Here is a 16,843-nt window from a genome sequence, read left to right as displayed (position 1 = left end):
AAAATGAAGGTTTTAAAAAGCATTTATGCATTTGCCTGCACAGAGAACGGCATGGAATTCAAGGGACACGTTATTTTACAATGGCGATAATTAAAACACCAAATTATTGACGGACGATTTTCATTTTAGCATGTTCAAAGAAAAGGCAGCGAAACTTCGTTTAAAACCACAGAGTTACGGTTGTGGAATACCTACACTCTGGAAGCTACATGTTAATGAATCCACGCCATATCAATCTGATCTCCAAACGATCTTCATTAATAAATCAGTTTTCATTTCATTTCGTTACCTTTTATATTCAAGTTATCAGGAAATTCCATCTATCTTCCCCATTTTTCGCTTGTCGCTATTCGACAGGCATATTCTTGCATAAATTCGGTAATGTATGACTATATTTTAGTAGAATTTGAAATCTAAATAAGGATGCTATTATCAGTATGCATATTCGTAACGGACACTCTTGTCATATTATAATATATATATATATATATATATACATTACGAGATTCGCCCAACCTATGCCAGTTTTCTATAGCGTGTTTGAACCAAGCATTGAGAAAAGGAAATATGTTTTATTGACTCCTACGGAATTTCGCAGTCACGCATACTCCGTAGACCATAACTTATTAAATATGTTCGAATTCCTAAATTTGCATTACAGTCGTTTACACGCCACCAGACTCAACCATAAATAACAATAATAAAAGGCAATTTATGTAACCGTGCAAATTAAATTCTTAAAGCAGTCTAACTCCCAAGTGGCGTTCCAATTTTGGAATAAATTAGTTCTTGGATATAATAATCAGTCGACTCCGTAACCATTGAGACTCATGCATCATGCTATGGGGGTAACAATACATTCTCTTGGACTGTCACATATAACGACCATAATATAAGATAGAATTGATTCATCACGGCGTCCACCATACATAGTGGAGTCGCATCTTTATTAGTCATCTTATAACTCTCCAGTTTCTCCATACGTTCCCTGCAGAAGAGCATAGAATCCGTATACTAATTGTACAAGAAGCATATGGATGAAAATACTTCTCAAAGTGGAATAAAGTTCAGTTACTTTTATTTACTCATTGAGTCCGCCTCGAAATACGCGGTTCTGCTAGAATATTAGAAAATGTCCGTGCATTTGAAAAGACCACCCGTCCCAAAGCAGAAACAAGTATAATCAAAGAATATTTCGAGATTTTTTTATTTTTGAAATTGTACAAATAAAGTAGATTGGTGGTGCAGCAACTAGGATAGAATAGCAAAAAACAAAAATACAATAACCTCCTTAAATTATTACTTCCGCTTCAATAGACGACGTAGAAAAGAGGTCATTTAGAATGAGTAAATTGGTACCGCAATGGAAACAGACATAAAATAGTCAAGGAGATAAAAGCATGAATCAACTGATTTCCGCGCTTAATTTAATTGACACTGACAAGTTCCCTTGATTGTTTCCACACTCATGTCAAACATAAATAAAAATAACAATGGCAGACATTGCAGTTTGATTTGGAAGTAATGAATGTAAATTCTAAACGACAGAAATAAAGACCACGACAGAGTTGTATGTAAGCCAGAATGGCTTTTAAGTCCTGGTTTAAGTAAATAAAAAAAGCATGATCAATCTTGTAGAATAAATCACAAGCGTTGTAAACAGCGGCAATAGCTCGGTTGCTTCGAATTAATAATTTCCGACGGGCTCAGTCTTCAAAAAGTGAGCCCATTCAAAACGTTGTACAATATTACAAAAAGGTAGTTAAAGTAGCAAGCTTAATCGAAAATCATAAACTGAAGATATGCACAGAAGCATCTCTGAGATTCGGCATATTATAAGAACCATAACGTATCACATACACTGTTTGTGAAGTATATGGATCAATTGTTGTTTTCATTTACAACAAATTTCTTAAGATCAATGTTTATTACTGACAGTTTACGCGGAAAGGAAACTATGGTTATTGAATCGTGGATCGACAGAAGAGTATCATTTTATTACACAAGAATTTCTAAATCATAAGGACGTAGAAGAATTCCTCAACCGGACATATTGTCGCACCGCATTGATGGTAATAACACTTTGAATGAAATTAAAGCGATTAATTGGCCGTAAATATACGCCAATTACTTAAGGTTGAAATGTGGAGTCAATTGCCTTGTAAAACGTGCTATAGCAAATACATTATTCATTATATATATATATATATACATGATGAAAAAAACTATAAAAAAATAAAAATAAAAGGTGGACAACCAATCCATGTGAAGAATTTGGAAATATTTACTTTGGTGTTTTGTTGTTTGCTTGCCTTGGTTTTACAAATTGGTTTCCTATTTACATAAATAAAATGCTCAGCCCACTTAGACAATATTACACAATATAGATGTAATTAAAAATAACAAAAAACAAACTTTCATTTAATAGTTATTAGAGAAAGACATTTCTCCAAAATATTTTTGAAATTATGACCAGAGAAAACTGATATTGATAATAGCAACAAATGCATATTTAAAATTCAAAAGAATAAAAGTTGTGAAATAACATTTAAAGCAAGCACACATTTCATTGCAATAAAACTACAAAATTATAGCACTATAAAAAGTGTTGGAGTTAGGACAAATTTTTGTGAGGCATCAACAACTTCACCATGATTTAATACAATATTAAAGTTAATATCTACCTCAACACATAACATAAAACAGACCTCCTGAATTATGCGCACAATCTGAACTCAGGTTGTGTACCAGTTTATGGTTCAGGTTGTGCGACATCTTGGTGCGCATACTTCAGGAGTACCCATAAAACTCTGTTGTGTTCATTGCGTGTGTTACATTTCAAGTAATATGATGGCTCATTAAATTTCAGATCAATAAGAATGTTTCACATTATTAAAGTATATTTCGGCATGCTTTTATTTTATATCAAAACCACATTCATTTGAAACTATTTTGAAAACGAAACGTCTTGTTATTGCGTAAGTATCAAGTTTTATTGCCCTGCAATTATGACATTCGAACAAAAAATTAAATTTCTGTATTAGAATTTATATGAAAATATGCATCTGTATTAAATACATTCAGTTTTACATGTTTCCTCCTTTTATGCATTAAATACCAAGAATATACACCAAAAGATGTAATCACGCAGGCAGCAATTGGAAATTTAGATTCCCAGCTTATCAATTTCTTAAATTATTCTCTTCAGCTTAAACTAACCCACTGAATTTTAATAGAAAGAGGTCCAATCCCAATCCAACGATATTCATTATTCAGACGTCAATACGGTAATACAAGACTGAATGAATTAGGCAGTAATACATCATCATATAGGAATAATTTAACACAAATTTATAAAAGATAGGCTGCATGATTGTCACCTATAGGTATATATTACATTAATTATTCAGTAACTATTCAGTATCAATGGCGCTGGAGTATTGTATATCGGTTCACCACAATATATCAAGTATGGAGCTAACTGCATGGTATCTGTGGGTATACTTGATTGTGAGTAAATATTCTGTGATAATTTTATACGCCATATCACATATCCTATTACTAGATTCTGACATGGTTTCACTGTGATTATTGGAGTCTAGACATTATGATTAAAGTATAATGAAGATTAGGATATTTTATAATGCTCATAAAAATTGCAGAATCAGAATTAAAACCTGTTCTGAATATATGATATATATATATTTATTATGTGCGAGCACATCTCTAACAAATAACATGATAATTATATACTATGATTTGTGCAAATTATTTGAACATAATTAATTAAGAAGTAAATGAGTAAAAAAAAAAAAAAACATTGGTAATATAATGATATCAATACAATGATAAACTGGTAGGTATGGTTTTTTAAATTCCCATAGGACATGGGGCTGAACCTAAGCCATAGAAGAAATCAATAGTACTCTATAACAAATCAATAAACATTTGAGCATATTGATTATGAGTGAGAAATTATGTTATTTTTATAGTATGTGGTCTTCTTCTCTATTACACCTAACATGGATTTGGAATGTATGTGTAGGACTCTTTATAATTGTAGTATACCATACGATATAATTTTATAGGTTGTAAAAAAGCAAACATAGTATGGCGGGCCGACATGCTTTTAACATGACCTTACATTCAAGATGTTTAATCACTCATTGTATATTCTGTCTCAAAATTTATGAGAGGCATTATTACATCACTATATTTTTATTTCTGAGTCAATTGCATCTTTCCCAACTTCGAAGCAGACCTTCTTCCATTTCCACTTGAGTGTATAAGAAGCAGCAGATTAAAAACCAGGTATAATATCATAAGCTTGTAAAGCAGAAAGCATGATATATGTCAACCACAGAGTGAAAAAAAATAAGGCTGAAATATATCTTGCTGGCATTGGTCCGCCGAGTTCAGTTTTTCCAGAACATGATGTCAGTCTACGGATTATTAATGTCAGAGTACATAAAACAGCACAGATGGAGTAGATAGCTATGCTGAATCCCAGGTTTCCAGATTCAATGGGAAAGGGACTGTTGTATTTCACTTTCCAATATATAGCAGCTATAAGCCACGGAAGACCAAGCCCAAGAAACACATTTACACTGTTGCTTCCAGTTACATTTCCAATGCTATTGTCTGCATATTTTTCTTGTATTGCCGCTGTCTTGCTTGCAAAGAGATCAGGTAATGATGTACCAAGAGCTACAAATGTAATTGCTGTTACGCTCGGTTTAAGACTGATGAGACATCCAAATATGGACGCTAGATCTTGAATAAGAGCTGTAAGAATAGCGATAACTACAAGTGCACAGAGGAAGCATGGGTATCCTCCTCCGACTGAAGGTGGGGGAACAAACGCACAAATAAACTTGAATCCAAATGTAAGTAAATGCATGACATAATCACCAGCTGTAGCATTTTCAATATCTCCGCCATTTACATTCATAGCTTCTGCGAATTGATCTGCCCAGGATTGTGATCCTAGTTTCATTTTTTTCAATTTCAGATGTGTTTTGGCAATGACTCTTTTGATCAATCCATCAAATTCTTCATCTCCTACAATTGTCACAACTGTTTTCTGTGTATGTCCTAATTTTGCTCCCTCTGATATCGATCTCAAAATTATTTGGAAACTTTCATCTTTTTCTGTTTTGTGATCATTCACAATTGGAACTTCTATATTTTTTGTGTCTTCACCATGCTCAAATGTTATTTTTCCTTCATGGCCAATAAAGTCTGCACCTTCTTTTGCTGTGATATTCTCCGTTGTCCAAGTAACTGTAACGATTCCATCAGCACCATCAAACCTATGGAGAGGTATCTGAGCAGTACCAACACTTTCCTTCACTAAGTAACTTGGTTTTGTAAATTCTACAGTGCCTGGTTCGTCATCATTGATAATTGTAACTTGATTTATATTTTTTCTTCCCAATTTTATTTTCTCTCCATTCATATCTTCTACATCTAAGTACAATCTGACAAAAAATGTTTCATCTGGCTCCCATACATCATCATCAACAATGTACACTTCAACATATTTTCTTACTTCTTGTGGATAAAAGGTCATCTCCCCCTTGATAGGTGTATAGTCTTCACCTGCATTTGCTGTCCCATCAACCGTTTCATACCTGACAGATACTTTGCTTGCAGTATTACCAGATCTCACAACTGAAAGTTTAACCGAGCCACAATTCTCAAGTACAGAGCACGAAACAGCATCAAATTCGACTATTGCTTCCTCAGATTGTGTTTTGCCAAGAATTTGGTTGACTTCAACCTTGTGCTTGAGTTTGTCAGGTGAGGACTCACTGAGTCTTTCGAGAGTGTTACCTAAACTAGGATCAACTCTTTTTCCAGCTAGCATGTCTCTCGATGCTTTCACCCTATACCATGCCCTGCTGTGTGGAACATCTTTCTGAATTTTGTGGACAGCGATCAAAGCAGCATCTTCTTCTGAAATATTCTCTGGTTTATCAAGATTTTGCATAAATGCACTTACAACACCTTTCAACTTCTCTTCCTGAGATTCTGTGACATTCATCAAAGCTGAATCTTCAACGTCACCCATTTCAATCTCAATTGTGCTTCCTTTCACTTTTTTCTTTCCACAATAATCTTTGTCAGCTATGAAAGCGAAGATTACTAATATAGGAAAAAAGGCAAATGTAGCTACTGCTTCCCAGAGATGAACTTCATTTTTAGTTATTGGAACAAGAACAAGATACAGCCAAACATAAGCAAAAATGGCAAAAAGCGAAGTTGTTGCAAATACTTTATATCTCTTGATTGTTCTTTTTTCACCTTCTGGAATTCCGACAATGCAAACTCCAATGATAATCAAAAGATTGAAAGCAGCAGATCCAACAATAGTGCTAGGACCAAGTTCCCCAGCTCTAAAGTTATTCGTCGTGATTTCAATAATAGAAAGCAAAATCTCAGGAGCACTCGAACCAAGAGCCATCAAAGTAAGATTAGCAACTGTATCATTCCAAACTCGTACTTCAATTATTTCATACCCTTCCTCTTTGTCTCGTCTTGCAACTTTTATTTCAGTTGTCTTGCTAGTGATGACTTCAATTGCACACATGAATGTATCAGCTATGATGGCGACAAACATGAAGCTCCACAACAGACCAATCAGATAAAGACATGCTCTGAATCCAGTACTCCATTGAGATTCATTCACCAAAGGTAAAATGATTCCATTGTTACAATCATAGTCAAGGAACATTGCACAGGAGGATGGCGTGGTCACATTATCCATGATAGATGAGGATGTCACATTACTCATCTTGCTTCTTATTTAGAAGTGCTAATAATTGTTTAGTTGAAAAAGGTGTTATTTTAAACTAAACATTTGTCATTTCTGATAGTATCTGAAAAAATACATCGGTATTATTAAGAAAGCTGGTATAAAACAAAGTCACATGCAAAAAGTATGATGAAATTTATGGCCACAACTGAAGAATTCAGTAGTCTTAGCACTACGCCCTTCTGTAAGTCACAATTCATAAAAGATAAACTTCAATTCAAACAGTCACAAAAACTAAAAAGAAAAATTTGTCCTACGTGCCGATCAACTGTCAACTATCAGTAGAACAATCACTCGTACAACATAATCACACCCATAAATTCTTGGATAAATAATAGTCTTAATAATAATGTGTAGTCGTTTCTGAGTAAATATACTTTTTCTTGAATGTGGATTTCTCCTACACAAATATAATAGTTTACTCCCTGATACTAAAATGTGAATAGTCATGAATCTGACACCCGCAAATGATACTCCTAAAACTTACGAAAGATCTATAGTGGAATAAATCTAAAAGTTATGAGGAGCCACGCCTAACAAAGTTTGTTTAAATAAGTTACGTGTTTACCGACAAGAGTTTGTCCTACGCAACAGAACGCCCAACCCCGCTATGATGTATTTATTCATAAGTTAATAATTTTCCAACTTTTTATATTTGCTTTTACTTAAGATGAGCACTATCAAAAAATCGTGCCGGGGGCGTATATACATATCTGCATATCATAACCTATCGCCATAACGAAATGCTATTAAATTGCTTTTTTCATTCATAGATTAATAGAGCTCTCTGTTAGTCTCTCAATTCGTGATAGCATTTTGAATCCTTTGAACTGATAACGTAACTGAAATTCAACTAAAAGTACGGTAAATCCCAACCGATAAACAATTAATTTTTAACCAGTCAAAATGAGAGAAACAAAAAACTCCGATTCAGAATAGGTCCGTAGTCTTCTCGTAACGTCGCCGGCTATGAATTTGAGTCCTACCTATCTTGTTCTAAGAACATTATACTGTCTTACGCAAAACGACGTAAAATTTGCAAAACACTCGAAATGTATCAGACGACGATACGCGTAAACAAGACACGCGATAGCTTCTGTCACGTGCTTAGATACCAAATAGCAACCATTTGAAATTCAAATGCTGTGCGTTTGGCAGAACGGTTGTACATACTGTACGTATAAATAGATATGTCCGTATTTGATATCGTCTTTCAATTCCAATTTTTTCGAATTAAAATATGAAAATGAAACGATGGTAGCAATGAAACATTCGGATTTTCAATTTGAAATAGATACGATTTAAATTTGATTACGTCATTTCAATATTAAAAAAATACGATAAAATGTTTGTTGCAGATTTCCAATTCGGCTTTTACGCGAATATCATTTTCTAAGTTACAATTGTAATGGGTATAAAATAATAATATTTGATAAAAAAATATTAAAAAAAGCAACAACATAATAACAAAACGACCCATAGGCCTATGATGACCTTGTCTATCCTCTGAATGTGACACACAAAAAAGAACATGTATTAATGGCAAATCGCTAAGCGTTCAATACATATATATATAAACGTTTGTATTTTCAAATTTGCAATAATTGAACATTTCCCTTTTGCAGCCGAATTCTTTGAAACCATAGACTCGCAAACGCTCAACAATTCCCCGTTGCAAGTAAAGAAACGACTTTGATTCCACAACTCATTAAAAATTCAAGACCGTATCCGATCAATCACTCCGTTGAATTGAAGTGGGAATGCCAAATCAAAGCAAAGAGTGACTATTCGATCAAATAAAACGAAAAATTAAGCGGGCAATATTTTGCGACAGTAAGATTTATCCTGCAGCCAAATATCAGAAAAGCCTGAATGAGCTGCGCTGCATTGTGTACGCAGGGCTTGATTTACGTCCTAACCTAACGAATATATGAACTAATTAATATCCGAAAAGCGTCTTGTTGGTTGAATCCGGTATTTATTTCCGTTTCAGACTTAACGAGCATGAAGTTTTTACGAAGTCTATGCGCTTTATTAACGAACTTTATTGAAAATGTGGTCGGTGACCATAATGTTTCGACAATAATTATCAGAATATATCACTTCATAGTATATATATATATATACTGAAATGTGCAGTTCAAATCTTGTCATAGTGAAAAATAAATAACACTCTAACATAGGTTTAGCAAAACAAGGTTGTAATGACGTAAGGATCAAGGTAATGGAATATATACGACTAAAACATATATATATATACAAAACTAATTTTTATTCAGATTTCAACCCTGAATATTTTGCGGTCTTCATATCAATAATGACACGTCCCTAAAACTAAAACAAATAAGCAAAAGTCTGAAAATTTATTCAAACGCCATCTATCTGGAATTTACTTCCACCATTGTGAAAAATTTGCTCAGATCGTTAGCCAAGGTTAGTTATTTGTTAGTACAAAAACTAGCCATTTATTCGAAAATAAAATGTAGGTACCTCTGAGCAAATATTCTTCAAAACATAATCGGTAACTTGTGGGCTACACAATCAAAAGCGTATTTCAAATGTTAAAAATTTCACTTTGCAGTGGTATTTCTCGGAATTTCATAGTTTAGACAAACCGCAAATATTGCTTCTATTTGCTTGCTATAAATTTTATGTTCCGAAATTTTCGCTAAGATGATAGCCAACTGTCAGTAAATGAGCAAGAAGCCTCCAGTTGACGCCATATCAATTGGATCACATATTGGTATAAATGGCTTTAGTCTAGTATTATCATTCAACAAAAGAGAGAATAAAAAAGCGTCTTTCAACGTTTCAATGGAAAAATATTTGCTCATTCCGATGCGTTGTGCGTCAAAGAAAATTTTTGTATCATCTTAAATTTACGAATCAGAATATCACCATTTATCTACAGCTTTGACAAACAGGAATAATCCGGTTGGAATTCACCGGAACTACAACTCACCGGCAACAGTCCGCTGCATCAAGTTGTTGAAGACTTATTTCACTTCTTAAATTCGTTTCATCGTTTTTGAAAGACATAAATTACTTGAAATATATACATATGTCAGCATTTAATTATATAGCAAATGACATCTGTTTCCCCCTATCCCGCAAATAACATCAACGCTGTAATCTCAGAGAAATTTTTCTTAACAAATAGGCTACCTCAGCATCGCTAGCTCTTGGCATCGTCTGAAGGCGTAGAGTCGCCGTAGAATCTTTTGTACGTCAAACACGATATGCGTAACCGGAATGTGGCGACGTGAAAAAAATCGACGTTCCGCCCTCGACACGCTTTGCACGAGGGACTAAACATTAACGAGGTCGTAACGGCGTCGTATATATTTGCTCAATCGACGTCCACACTGCCTTTTCATAAATACATTATGAAAACCATGGTTTTTACGAAAGGCATCTGCCGCGCTATAAAGCGGATCAACAGAGATTATAATTTATTATATCCTGCATACATTTATCGATATCCGACTGTCTGTGTATAATACTCAACAATATCCTGTATTTCTTTATTTGAACATCACAATAAAATCCATATGGAAAAAGTATGTCACAGACAACGTGGCCACTGGACAGCATTTTTTCTTTCTGCAGGGGGCAAAGTGGCGAATTTGCAAACGCGAGTGTGAAATCGAACTGGCACAATAACAGGCTACAAGGCATAACTATTTAAAGCGAGAAACGTATATTGATATTGTGTAATATAAACGCCATGGAAAATTATTATGGACATAATAACGTGCCGCAGCGTAATCATTCGGCAAGATTATTTAATACTATATGAGAAAAATTGGGTTACGCATGCCATCCTTTTTAAAGTTACACAACAGCGTTTTGGGGAGAAAGGTATCCCATGCACAACAAGTATAAACTTGGAGCTCAACAAAGTAATATAGCAATACAGTGGCTATTTGCCTCTATAAAAAGATAAGCGATTGCACGTGATAGGATTTGAAACACACGCCACGATTTGAGTCAGACCCTAAACCTAGACCCTGTTTACGAATTTACTTGTTAACAGGATTGGTTAGTTGTGTTTTACACCGAGAACTCGTGCAGAAATTTTCGTTCGTGTCTGATGCGATCGAAGCTTTCGCAAGTTAGCGTATTACCCAGCAGGAGCGAGACGAAAACTACGAATTTTTTAATATTACTCTAGAACTCATTGCGTGTTATAGCTAAAATCATACACTGTGCCCTTGATGTAGGCTAATATAGATTATACTATGCTATATTCAGGGTTGCCATCGATATGAACCCAAAATAAGGACGCTGGGGAAACATGAAAATAAGATAACAAAATGCGAAACGTAATAAACAAAATGTCTTCAAGCCTGTGCGACGCGTGTATAATCATTGACTCTTGAAAAAGATATTTATAGATTGGTTTGAATTAAATTTTTTGAACAGAGTCCTTGTGGTTCTGAGTTGCATTATGAGCAGAAATTGCTCCTATGTATTCCAGATTATTGTCACATTCACAAAAGCTGCAGTGCGCAAAACACTGGCCCTTCGTTTCGTTTGACGCCGTTGAATTCTTCCTCATAATCATCACGGCAAATGTTTTTACGTTTACTCATTTTATCCCTTATGAAGTTCCAGATCTAGACTAAATTTAAAGTTTAATTTACCGGTATATTCATGTTTTGTCTATAGCACTGATTTTTGACTAACTGCAAAGTCGAAATTAACACGTGCTGAAATGCTAGGTAAGAAGGCAGTCGCTTAGAAGAGAAAACTAAATCAGTAGGCTACTGCTACACTTATCAAATTTATCAGATCTTGAATGGTTCTACTCGTCAACTGCAAAGCTCTTATTTACTACTGTATTTTGATTCATGTTACACAAAAAGATCTTTGCCGGTAGGCTATTGTTCTGCAACTGTGGTAATTAATTTGATGTTATCACGTCACGAATGCGTGTAGCAATAGCAATCAATGAGGTTTTAATCATTTCTAGCAAATCCATCATCCGAATTGACCAAACGAAGTGCTCGGTATAAAAATCTCTACCCCTAAAATATGGACAAAAATAAGGATACATGTCAAAATAAGGACATTTCTTAGAAATAAGGACAAAAAAGTTTTCTAAGACAAAGTCCTTTAAAATAAGGACAAATCTTAGAAATATGAACGTTATGGAAACCCTGACTATATCATAAATTGTTGTGGTATTCTGTTCGTTTCATTAAAATCAGTTGAAGACCTTGGCATCACAGAACTCAAGTATTCGGGTAAAATATTAAGATCAAATGTTCCGATTTCCATCGAACTTATTTCATTCAACGGCGCCGACTCTAATCAATCTAAGTCATGCCAATGTACTGTATATCACGCCAAAATTGAAGCAATGCCGTCAAAATATATGAATAAAAGTTTAAACTGTAAATTCAAAAATTAAATCTGAAATCTAAATATTACGTCTATTTTATTCCAAGTCGAAAAGCTAAGTCAACGCAAAAGATGTCCAATAAAAAAAATTCTAATGGTACATATTCAGTAAATTAATATCATACCAAATGCTTGATAGTCATTATATATTTAATGTATAATGAGTTTAATCCTTTGTTGCCGGTAACCTGCAAGATAGCGCTGCTATAAACAATTGCTAAGTGCCTACAGCCAACAGCAAGCAAATTTGCAAACTAATCATAAATTGCAACAGAGAAACAAACACTAAAAACTTGATACCGTAATATAAATCACAAAAGAAATATGTTAAGCGTGATCCGTCATATAACCCGTGCTGATGACATCTCACAAGACAAGCTGACAGTCTAACAAGATTTGAATAGCATCCGACGGAAGCGAATTAGTATTGATGTGCTTATTCTGTTCAAATATACGCTAACTGAGCTCATACACGAAAATTATATTATACATCATTATCTCAGTCGGAATTGACACTGTCTTGCAGTCTGGCTGTCGAACAGAATGGCTCCTGATGCATTCTATTCAAAGCAACGTTAGCTAGATGTTCTCGTCCACCAATTATATTGATTTGTGGCCGCGTAATAGCATTAATCCGATATTCATATCACGGGAGATGTTCCACTGTTTTTCTAATCTTTTTGTAATTTCATCATGATACTGTAGTGTAGTGTATATAATACTTATCGCATTGCGATTGCTATTTGAGGCATCCTCCTTCTGCACTTGCTGCTCGCTTGTGTAAATGACGAAAATTACTACAAATCGATCGTGTCGCTAGGCTTCAGTATTGTTACAATGTATTGTAGAACAGAATAATGTTTTTCACACATGCAGCTGTACACATAAAGAAAAAGGTCATTAGAAACAGTAGCTGATTGATCTTGGGATTTCGGGATTTTTTAGGTATGTTGTGGCAATGCTTCGACGGGGTTATGTACGCCGTATGGCGTACATTGTACGGGATGATACAAAATTACAAACAATGGTAATAATTCATATTCTTGGGATAATTAAATATCCTATCGCTATGTCGGCAAAAGACCAACGAGAAACTTTTTTTTCTTCAATACAAGTCGTTTTGTTTTTGAAGAACGGACTGAAGTGTTGTTAAATTTAGGTGTTATAAATTGGTATTTAGGGCCTATAATCAGCATAACAAGCGAGAAAATGTTTGATAAAAACAGAAGCTGTCTTCTTAAAATTCCGTAATATTGATAAAATTATTTCTGCGATCGGGAATGAAAAATTAATCAAGATACATGGATTTCCAGAGTGGGAATCTCCGGGATCCCAAGTCCCATGCTAATGGCTTCAAAAGAATACAGTATAGGGTAGTGTGAAATTTAGGCTTAACATTGGCTTAATTTGTCCTTAACCCCGCAGCTCTATAACGAGGAAGAGACAAATAGTATCACTATCACGTTTACGCCAATAAAAAAAATTTCCGACCAGTTGTTACTCAGTGTCTCTCTCTGGTGGCGAAATCGAATTTATACTTTTAAGTTAGCCACAACATAATACGAGTAGACCTAAACTGTCGGTGTTTTGTCGAGCATCAACTTAGGATAGGATAGGATTTACATATTTATCCCGGGGGAGAGGAAAGCCGATAAGACGACTTATCCATATGGTGAACCACTGCCTCTCGTCCGGTTACCATTCCATGTCGGGTATGGGATTAGTTAGTTACTTTTTTTTTCGGTAGCATGGACTTGATGGTGGAGGAAGCCGTAACCGACCAGCGGTCACGTGAACCACCCTACGACGGCGAGGAGTCCAGCAATCCTCTCGCACATAACCATCCTGCATGGGATTCGAACCTGCGAACCCACGCAGAGTAATTAGAGGTGCGGTGGCGAGCGTATTCCTAACGCTTTGCACACCGCCGCGCCGCACCACATTCCTCGTTCATTGTGGTAACAATGTCTAAACAGCAAGAATGATTTAACAATTCAAACTTGGGCCACTAAAAATCTTTTCATCCACACAGAGTAGACGTGATTGTAAATATAGACCCGTTTTCGTAGTTTTGGGTGTTAACTTTATTTGTTAGTTCTTGTCTCAAAATTTAAGTATAAATCAGCTGTCATTGTGTCGTGAGTGTTTATTTTGATCGAAGTAATAAAACAGGCTTTGATTACCCCAACTTTGTGTTAAGGGTACATTTCTTTTTTGCCATCGCAATTGTAAAATAAGGCTTCGATTACCTCGACTATTTGTTTAGGGTATATTTATTTTTTGCCAGGCAATTTGACTTTTTATTTTTTGCCCCAATTCAGTTGTCTTGACCAAGATATCTGTGTTTAACCGTAGTAGTATATATTTACGGTTTAACATGTTTATCTGAACCGACTCAATGTCCCCGCTATTGTAGAACAGTGTTGTTTCAATTGATTCCAGCTTTCATATTTTGCTATATATATATATCATATATTCCGGTAGAGTGTCGTTATCTTGCCTGATCTGGTGGTTACACTGACATGATGACTTTTTGATAGTCTTTTCGCAACCCTCGCCTTCTGCAGTTCAAATATTGTACGTTTCTCTTTCAATGAATTTATTTAATTTTTAGTATTTCTTTTAATGCACAATGTTTTTGCCCGACAAAAAATAAATATCTGAATCTGATGTTTAGACAACTCAGCATATACATATAGATTTAAAGAAATTCAGAAATCTATGTACCTAAAGTTATACGCAATAAAGAAAAATTGTTTTTGGGTTTGGCACGTTACTCCAGTTACTGTTATGTGAATATATTAATAAAAAAATGCAATATGACCAAATGAAGCCACACTCATCATTATTAGCAGTACTCTGATAAACAACATTTTTGACCTTTTTTTTCAAATTTTTATCTTGTATTTGAACCTTGATAACCACGTTTAATTCCCGTGGCTTCACTTCCCCAGTAAATTAAGTGTTACTTTTTGTTTTATTTTGCATGCTACTTTTTTACTTGATGTAAAAAATAAACTTGACTATGACGAACGGGATAGAATAGGTTTTGAATTGAAATTTTCATTTAAAAAAATAGTGATTTTGAAGATGCAACTTGTCAAAATTTATTTAATTTATTTATTTAATTTATTTAATTTATTTAATTTAAGCCTTGTCAAAATTTATTTAATATCACATATCTATTTCAACTCATAGTCATATTTGTCTATTTCTAAATTATTTGTGAAGGGTTGCAATACCAATCTGATTGTTTCCCATCTTAATACCTGTTTTGCGTAGTAATGTGTAAATCTCGCAGAAGTTCCATATGCATCCTGCTTTTTTTCTTCACCCTAATGAATTGAAAATATAAAATTGTACTACTGTTATGCCTATATTTCATATCTCAATCTATGGTTTTCTTCACACAACACATTATTGTCACTCATAGAACCTTCAATTTCCCTGTGATCATACCCTCATATTTTATCATGTGTAAGCACAAAAGATTCAGAACAGATTGAAAGTGTAAATTAATATAATAAATAATAATAAATTTGGTATGGAATTCTTATTTTTTGCTCCTCTCTATTTAAAATTTATTTAATAACTTCCTAATCCCGATTAGAAATTTTTCTCATCTCTAATTAGATATCATTTTTTTTACATAGTGTATATAGTTTTTTTTCTATATGTATATCCTGAGAGTGTAATATTACAGAACCTGTGTTATTAATTTATTTATTCATGTGCTTGCTTTGGGTGGTAACCGACTCAGATGACTGTTAATGGTCGTATCGTTACCACCCTGTCATCTACCGAAATCTAATTTTTTCTCATTTTGCTATCATATATATATTGTATGTGTTTTCTGGTTTGACGAAACAATAAAAAAATTCTCTCTCTCTCTTTACTAACTACACGTGCCAACTCGCGGAAACAATTTAAAATAAAACAAGAGAGCAGTGCTCAAATGTATGGACACGAAATAATATCAATCTTTTACAGTACCGGTAGCCTTCCATATCAAAAAACTTCAACTTCGCTGACCACTAGATACAATACAATTATATTTCGATCTTTCGTCTACAACAAAAGTAAAAAAACACACAGACAAAGGCAACTGAAAGATCGGGAAAATGGGCAAAACCTATACACAGGTTTATAATGAACGCTGTAACCAGCGCATGTGCCCATTCACTCACACAAGTGGCGCGGCGGTGTGGCTCAACGGGCTAAGCGTTAGGAATACGCTCGCCACCGCACCTCTAATTACTCTGCATGGGTTCGCAGGTTCGAATACCATGCAGGGATGGTTGTGTGCGAGAGGTTTGCTGGACTCCTCGCCGTCGTTGGGTGGTTCACGTAACCGCTGGTCGGTTACGGCTTCCTCCACCACCAAGTCCATGCTTCCGAAAACAAACAATACAGTAAAACTAATCCCATACCCGACTTGGAATGGTAACCGGACGAGAGGCCGTGGTTCGCCATATGGATAAGCCGTCTTATCGGCTTTCCTCTCCCCCGGGATAAATATGTAAATCCTATCCTAAGTGAATACTCGCTATATATCGCTAAAATGTGATTGTGGAACCGCACACGCTGCGCAACTTTTAATTTTGATGACTTCACCACGCA

At 34.8% G+C, this 16,843-nt stretch overlaps 1 pseudogene; it reads right to left on the bottom strand.

Moving 5' to 3' along the window:
* Positions 1–1,189: 1,189 nt before the first annotated feature.
* On the bottom strand, positions 1,190–6,881 carry LOC120330746 (sodium/calcium exchanger 3 pseudogene; annotated as a pseudogene).
* Positions 6,882–16,843: the final 9,962 nt, after the last annotated feature.

This window comes from Styela clava, chromosome 6 (assembly GCF_964204865.1).
Source record: "Styela clava chromosome 6, kaStyClav1.hap1.2, whole genome shotgun sequence".
NCBI classification, from domain to species: Eukaryota; Metazoa; Chordata; class Ascidiacea; order Stolidobranchia; family Styelidae; genus Styela; species Styela clava.
The sequence above is the reverse complement of the archived record's forward strand: the minus strand, read 5'-3'. Positions and strand labels throughout refer to the sequence as shown.